At 28.3% G+C, this 8,979-nt stretch overlaps 1 long non-coding RNA gene across 1 annotated transcript; it reads right to left on the bottom strand.

Annotated features, from left to right (window-relative positions):
• Window positions 1–200: 200 nt before the first annotated feature.
• On the bottom strand, window positions 201–7,382 carry LOC145270693 (uncharacterized). The gene is made up of 2 exons (XR_013865518.1): window positions 7,130–7,382; window positions 201–2,898 (listed from the first exon to the last, which is right to left on the bottom strand). It is a non-coding gene; the product is annotated as an uncharacterized LOC145270693 (long non-coding RNA).
• Window positions 7,383–8,979: the final 1,597 nt, after the last annotated feature.

Raw genomic sequence — 8,979 nt, 5'->3', positions numbered from 1 at the left:
CAGGAAAACATCATTTCTGATGAATGTTTACCAATTAAAAAATATTCTATTATTCTGGAAAACTGCCAAGTTGTGTTTGCTTATTTTATAACTGGTAAACATTAATAAGAGACGTTTTTTCTGGGCATTCAATGTTAAGCAAAACGGTCCACACAAATTGGAAATAATTTGTAAACAATCACAAACCAAAACAAAAATAATAGTACTGATGCAATAAACTTTTTGAACAAGAAAAAACAATAAAACAACTTAAGCAATAAACTTTTTAAGCCCCTTTTCTTAACATGTATAGGAGAAAGTGTTTTAACTAGTCTGTTCTTTCATCTAACAATTTAATAAACAATACAAAACAAGTGATTTGTGCCACAGACAATGAAGAATGGTAACTACAGTTTTTTCTCTGTATATGTTTGAATGGGGAAGGGGTTAAGAGAACCACCTCAAATGGTCGCTTTTTTATTCGCTCTGTCCCAAATCACTATATCTGGTTTAACAGCTGCGTTTTCTAGATATGTCCCAGTAAGGATTATGTAGTCATAGTGAATGGTGCAGTTGTTGTTCCCAACTGTTCCCACGATTTTTTTTACTACACTGAACGTTTTGTTTCTTACATATCTTTTAATGAAGGTATTTGCAAACTATGTTATGGCGATCTGTACAATAACCATCTCCAAGCTGGACTTTGACACTAGGAATCAGGTGGCCCACACTCTCAACCTCAGTGTTGCAGAACCTGCATTTATTATTATTATTGCTTAGACCACTCATCGTTTCTCCAGTGTGAGTTCTCCTATGGCACACTAAATTTGATTTTGTAGAGCAAAAATATTCAATCGTGACAAGAATGTGGTTGTTCTCTTTTTTTATGTTTCTTTATTTGAAGATTGTAAACCAGCTTCCAACATTGAGACCAACTGAGAGCTCTTTTTAGTATCCTCGCCGTTCCCTTAAGTGCAATTATCTGGATTTCCTTTGCACTTGGTTTACCAGAAATATTAGATAGGTAGGACTTCAGGTTCTTCTTCATAAGCCCTGTGGCAACTATGATAACTGGTATGATTGCTATCACCTTAAGATTCCAGTTTCTTTTCATATCATACATAAGACTTTGCTATTTGGTCTGTTTCTCTCTTTCAGCTCTGTTCAGGCCACCATCATTAGAAACACTCCCTTCAATCAAGGTTGCAACTCTCTCTGACTTATTCCATATAACTATGTCAGGTTTCACAGCAGCATTTTCAAGGTAGGTGGCTGTAGGGATTACATGGTCGTACTGTAGTGTATATAAGTCATTTACAACTGTTCTTTCAGGCTGATATTCCAAGGACTTGCTGCAACACTGGATGTTTAATTTTTTACAGATGGTCCAGTGGAGGTATTTCATACTCCATCATGTCTCGCTGTATAGTAGCCGTCCCCTAGAAGAACTTTGCAACTTGATATCAGATGATCAACCTTTCCAATTCTGTATGGCAGAACCTGCATTTATTCACATTACTGATCCCTGCGATCTTCTTGAATGCATTGGTCATCCCTGGCCTTTTCTTGAATGCATTGGTCATTCCTGGTCTTTTCTTGAATGCATTGGTCATCCCTGGCCTTTTCTCCACCGTGAGTTCTCGTATGGTTGACTAACGTTGATTTGTAAGAACAAGAAAATGCACACACTTTACAAGAATGTCGCTTTTCCCTAGTATGAGTTTTCATATGGCTCATTAATGATGATTTTTGAGAGCAAGAATATTCACAAATGTGACAAGAATGTGGCTTTTCTCCAGTGTGAGTTTTCATATGGTTCACTAACGTATATTTTCGAGAAAAAGAATATCCACACACTTGACAAGAATATGGTTTTTCTCCAGAATGAGTTTTCATATGGCTCACCAAATTCGATTTTTGAGAGCAAGAATATTCACACACTTGACAAAAATATGGCTTTTCTCCAGTGTGAGTTCTCATATGTTGAACTAACATTGATTTTTTACAACAAGAATATCCACACACTTTACAAGAATATGGCTTTTCTCCTGTGTGAGTTCGCATATGTATCACTAAGTCTGACTTTTTAGCACAAGAATATCCACACACTTGACAAGAATTTGGCTTTTCCCCTGTGTGAATTCTCATATGCGTGACTAACTTTGCTTTGACATTGCTGAACAAGAATATCCACACACTTGACAAGAATGTGGCATTTCTGTTTTTCGTTATTTTTCTTCAATCGAAGTTCTCCGGTGTGTGTTATTTTATGATTCACTAAGTGTGATTTAGAGAACAAGAATATCCACCCACTTTAGAATTATGTATTTTCTCCGGTGTGGGTTCTCATATTTTTTCACTATAGTTTATTTTCGACACAGTTTACGAAAATTTGGCTTTTTTCCAGTGTGTTCTTTTCATATATTTTACTCAATCGTATCTAGCAAAACGATTATATCCGCACATTCTTTTTGATTTCAATTATCTTATTAATTTGTTCAAGCTGAGGATGCGGCAATATACAGATCACAAACATTTACATTCTACTTTATATATTTCACCCAAGATATCTTTTTAAAATGCTCTTTCAAAGAATTTAGCGTTAATAAGTTGTAAATCTATTAAAAGAGTTATAGTTTCCGATATTAAAGAAAATATAGATTTTTTTTAAAGTCACATACTTTTCTGATTCTTTATATTTGAACATTACACACATTTTCACAAACATTTGTATTACCTTCATGTCGTGTTATGTTTTCACCAATGTTTAGCAATATTCATATAACAGCATTGTCCATTACAATAAATTTTCTCACAGATGTCGCTGTATTGTTCCAGTAAAGTAATAACTGTTTACAGCTTAATGTTTAAAGATCATGATCCTCCATTAAAATTGAAATGGGTTTCAATCAGGAACATCTGTAAAAAATTATTAAGTTCAATATATTTAGTATTATCATTCACATATTAATATTCCGTTTGTTTATTGTTATCGACATTATTAGATTTATTTCATCTAAAAAAATCATATGAGACATCAGAAAAATGACCGGATATTTTGTAATTTGACACATAGTAAGTCGATACAAGTGTTGCTTAAGTTATAATCTAGTTGTAATAATATTTAGTGTTTTGTTATGATTTCCATCATAATGAGAAGAGATATATTTATATATACAATACTACAATATATATATACATGTATCTTAATGTAACAATGAAAGTAAATTACATTCAAAAATTTATATTTATATATACAATACTACAATATATATATATATATATATATATATATATATACATGTATATTAATGTAACAATGTCAATCCAAAAAGTATTTATTGCATACACGTTTTTGCTTTCAATATTTTTAGTATTTGCATTCACATATTAGTATTCTGTTTGTTTGTTGTTGTTAATATTATCAGATAGAACCCACATCTACATCTATTTCATCTAAAAAAAGCATATAAAACACATATAAGACAAAATGTTTTGTTAAGATATTCATCATAGTAAGAAGAGCACGTTCTTTCAAGCATGTACGTATAACTGATATATAAATATGCAAAATTATCAAAAATATTTAAACATTTTCTTAATGTTTGGTTGTTTTGTACCCTAAAAGGAAATAATTTAGTTGAAAAAGCTACAATGATATTCTATATATTTCTATTTTAATTCATTCATACGTGTTTTTCTTATATTTGTCAATCCTATTATTCCATCTACATTTGTTTGAGTGAATATATCCAATCACCTTTAATTTATCTGAATATTAAAATTATTTGTAACTACAATCGTTTAAATTATAAGTGTGTTAATGTTTCATCTGTCTTTAAATATTGGCATGAACAAATTTTTAGTTTATTAATTTTCAAACACATTAGCATAAAGTTTCAATACATTAGAAAAACTTCTAGAAAGAAGGTGGGTTTTCTCAACCCTGTTAGAAAATTACTTTAGACTGTGCCTATCCTGGACATCTACATTTGCAGATGCATTAAGTATTGTTGCAGCATATATGTGGCTGCAAATACCATAACAATCATCTTAGACAAAAGGATTAAAAAGAGTCTTTAATCTAATACGTTACACCCATACGTTTAAGCTCCACTTTGTCCCATCACTACCATCTTGCATCTCTATGCCGGTTTTACAAATAATTTCATAGAATGTTCTGTGATGAATATATAGTAATTGTACATCATGGACGTAACATTTACAATAAACCTAACAGCAAAATCTCACACCTTCATTGTTGATGTCTCTATAAAAGAAAAACCTTTTACTTGAATAGTTCTTTCCCTTGTTCTGTCAGACTCTGGTATTCCCTCCCTGTTTTCTGCTTTCCTGACTGTACCAAAATGCAGTACTTTAAATGTAATGTGAACAAACTCCTCGGCCTAACGTTCACAGGGAATATGAGTTGGAGCAGATACATTGAGAGCATTGCCAAGGCTGCTGTGAAGAAGGTGGGCGCTCTCTACCATGCTAGGAAGCTACTTACGCCAGAAAGTATCCTGCATGTCTACAAGGCCACCATTCGCCCATGTATGGAGTACTGTTGTCACATTTGTATGGAGTACTGTTGTCACATTTGTATGGAGTACTGTTGTCACATTTGTATGGAGTACTGTTGTCACATTTGTATGGAGTACTGTTGTCACATTTGTATGGAGTACTGTTGTCACATTTGTATGGAGTATTGTTGTCACATTTGTATGGAGTACTGTTGTCACATTTGGGCTGGTGCATCTACTAGTCTAAAAAGAGAGTCGCCAACTTGATATGTCCTTAACTGTCATCAAAGTTTCAACCTCTGTCCCTGGACATAATGTTGCATCCCTCTGCTTGTTCTGCAAGTATTTTAATGGTGAATGCTCCGTTTACAAGCTCTTGTACCCCCTCAACATAAATACTCTCAACAAACCTGACAAGCAGCAAAATCCCACCCCTTCACAATAGAAATCCCTAGATATAAGAAAGTCTTCTACTCTAAATTTTCTTCCCCAGAACTGCTAGAGTTTGGAACTTCATTCATAGTTCCTGCTTTCCCAACTGTACTGACATGCAGAATTTCAATTATAATGTGAACGGACATCTCGCTGCTCAACTCCCTACATAGTACCCCTGCAACTTATGTCCCCGATAGTAGCCTCCTACATTAAAGTAGCACTGCCTTATTTGGGTTGAAAATGGATTAAAAAAATAAAAAATAACCCAAAACATATGAGATATGAAAGAACTTTGTAAGAATACAATATTGAAAGATGTGAGATAATCAGTAAAAAAACACCAAGTCAAAATGTTATTGGATTGATTGTATGAATAAAACACAAGATGGATAGTTCTTTATATATGAATAAAATAGGAGTAGTTCTTGATATATGATAAAGATTGTACTGAGAACATGTTTGTGGAGAGGAAACACAGTGTGACAAAAGGACATTCCAAGAAGTTATTCAAGCATTAATGAAGACTCAACAAGAGGAATAACTCTTTCCTGTGTCAAATGATTGACACGTGGAATGTGCTACCTGAATCGGTTATAAAAAGTGAAACAGTACTCGAGTTTACAAAAGGATTCGATAAATCATTAAAAAAAGCAATGATTAGAAAAATAATTATAAGACATGCATCCACCCACACATCAACATCGTCAACTGTCAAAATAGAGATGATGGTGATGATGATGTTGAGTCAGAGTCACGAGCTAAGCCTCTTCTAAGACGTAAACATCTGTAAGCATCTGAGTCTTAGGTTAGAATAAGAATTAGAAAAAATGGCTGATATAAAAGTCATCTAGGAAGTCTTGACAATCATTCAAAGTCGATAATCAAATAAAATCCTGATAGAAAACCAAATAAATTTCACGGTGACATTTTTTGCAGGTTTTTTTATGCCCAGCGATTTTTTATGGTATCTTTGGTTTATTAAATTGTTAATTGGAAGTACAGAATAGTTAACAACACATGGGGTCTAATCCCCATGAAAAAGCGTAAGAAAGCAAAACCTGATATGGACCCTCTCTTTTTTCCCCTCCAACAAAAATTTACAGATATTATTGACTGCTAAATGGTCAGGAAGTGGGTGCTCATTTTACATTAAATTTATTTAGGAAAGTGATTTTCCACTCTAAAAAAATCTTTATATTTATTTTATTAATTTTGCGGATATTTTAAAGCTGTTGAAATGTATTAATCAGGATAAAGTCATTTTTTTTTATTATTCTTATTCTTTAAGAAGTAAACTGCGTTGGATAGTAGAGTTTTACAACTATTTGTTCTATATCAAGTTAATTCTTACTGGTAATAGCCAATAAATAAGTGTTCATTTTATGTAAACTTTATAAAAGAAAGTGATCTCAATTCTAAAATTTTAAATATTGGAGAAAACATAAAAATCAAACGGAATTCTCCAGCCACATAATATATGGATAGCAAAAAATATTTTTGACTAAAATCTAAATTAGGAGAAGAATGAACTTTATAACAGTGTACTTATTTTTCATAAACGATATATATATATCTAAAATCTAAATGTCAGATTAAATTATATAATTTAGCATATTTTTGGTGTTTGTTTAAAATAGAGTCGATAGATTGATATTTAAAAAATATGCCGTTTTAAGCAAACACATTATTACGTACTCAACTGTAATCTCGAAAATAAAAATATTTTCAAAAATTACGAAATTTCATCGAGTAGAAATTTATTTATAGGTAAAAGTAACTTTTTTCGAAAAATTGGGTAAAATTGCATTTTTTTCTTAGATGTCATAGAATAGACAATGAAGATTTAACATAAGTTTAGAGTAAACCAACATTTGTAGTCTATTGTGATGGACTTTTTATTTATTTATTTTTTACTAAAAATAAAATAGCAGTTGTTCAACTCAATGAGTTTTCGTAATTGTTTAATATATTAATATTTTCGACATGCTTATACCGACAAATCTTTTAAAAATCAATCCGTCGACTCTATCTTAAAATCGGAGATTCATATCATTTTTATTCACGTCTCTTATAAAGCATTGCAAAATCAATATATTTGATTGGATTGCGATAAAAATGTTTTTAATGTTAAAATTATTTTAAAAGTTATTGAATTTTTAAATTGTGAAAAAGGAAAAGAAAAAAAAACTTACCTTTCATTCCTAGAAATCATTTTAAAAAAAATCGGGATAAATTCGTTTTTTTTTTCTTCTGTGTTCAAAACAGAAAATTGTTTTGTTTGTTAGGATTTCTTAAGTAAATTGAAACAACTTTTGTTTTGTGTGTTCAATTCATTAAGAAATAAAATATATGAAAATATAAAAGAATCAAAATTAAAAGATAAAAAAATACGATTTAAACGTGAAATTATTTAAAAAGAAAATCAACTCCTAAAATGGACAATGAATTTAGGTCATCATGACACGGTGTAATCATTATTTCGTTCCTCGTCTAAAAATGTTCCTTCATTAGTTAAGTGTGACGAATTGTTTTTCTATCAAGTTTAGATTATTTTTGTCAATACTTAAGGTTTATTTCGATTTATTTTGTAAAATTCAATGATTAAGGTTTGTTTGGATTTCTTTAGTAAATTTATATGTTGCGTGTATCATTATTCAAAAAATAAGATAAATGAAGATATAAAAATCAGGTTTATTTATGAAGATATAAAAATTATATTTATTTATGAAGATATAAAAATTATGTTTATTTATGAAGATATAAAAATTATGTTTATTTATGAAGATATAAAATTTATGTTTATTTATGAAGATATAAATATTATTTTTATTTATGAAGATATAAAATAATGTTTATTAATGAAGATACAAAAATTATGTTCATTTATAAAGATATAAAAATTATCTTTATTTATGAAGATATAAAAATTATGTATATTTATGAAGATATAAAAATTATGTATATTTATAAAGATATAAAAATTATGTTTATTTATGAAGATATGAAATTTATGTTTATTTATGAAGATATAAAAATTCTGTTCATTTATAAAGATATAAAAATATGTTTATTTATGAAGATACAAAAATTATGTTTATTTATGAAGATATAAAAATCAAGTTTATTTATGAAATATAAAAATTATGTTTATTTATGAAAATATACAAATTATGTTTATTTATGAAACAACAATTATGTTTATTTATGAAAATATAAAAATCATGTTTATTTATGAAGCTATAAAAATTATGTTTATTTATGAAGATATAAAAATTATGTATATTTATGAACATATAAAAATTATGTTTATTTATGAAAAAAAAAATTATGTTTATTTATGAAGATATTAAAATTATGTTTATTTATGAAGATATAAAAATTATGTTTATTTATGAAGATATAAAAATTATGTTTATTTATGAAGATATAAAAATTATGTTTATTTATGAAGATATAAAAATTATGTTCATTTATGAAGATATAAAAATTATGTTTATTTGTGAAGATATAAAAATCAAATTTATTTATGAAGATATAAAAATGAAGTTTATTTATGAAGATATAAAATTGTGTTTATTTATGAAGATATAAAAATTATGTTTATTTATGAAGATATAAAAATTATGTTTATTTATGAAGATATAAAAATTATGTTTATTAATGAAGATATAAAAATTATGTTTATTTATTAAGATATAAACATTAGATTTATTTATGAAGATATAAAAATTATGTTTATTTATGAAGATATAAAAATCAAATTTATTTATGAAGATATAAAAATGAAGTTTATTTATGAAGATATAAAAGTGTGTTTATTTATGAAGATATAAAAATCAAGTTTATTTATGAAGATATAAAAATTATGTTTATTTATGAAGATATAAAAATTATGCTTATTTATGAACATATAAAAATCAAGTTTATTTATGAAATATTACAATCATGTTTATTTATGAAGATATAAAAATTATGTTTATTTATGAAGATATAACAATTATGTTTATTTATGAAGATATAAAAATTATGTTTATTTATTAAA

The sequence above is a fragment of the Euprymna scolopes genome, chromosome 46 (assembly GCF_053919585.1).
Source record: "Euprymna scolopes isolate OS-2025 chromosome 46, ASM5391958v1, whole genome shotgun sequence".
In the NCBI taxonomy this organism is placed as follows: domain Eukaryota; kingdom Metazoa; phylum Mollusca; class Cephalopoda; order Sepiida; family Sepiolidae; genus Euprymna; species Euprymna scolopes.
Note: the sequence above shows the minus strand (reverse complement) of the source record. Positions and strands in the feature narration are given on the sequence as shown.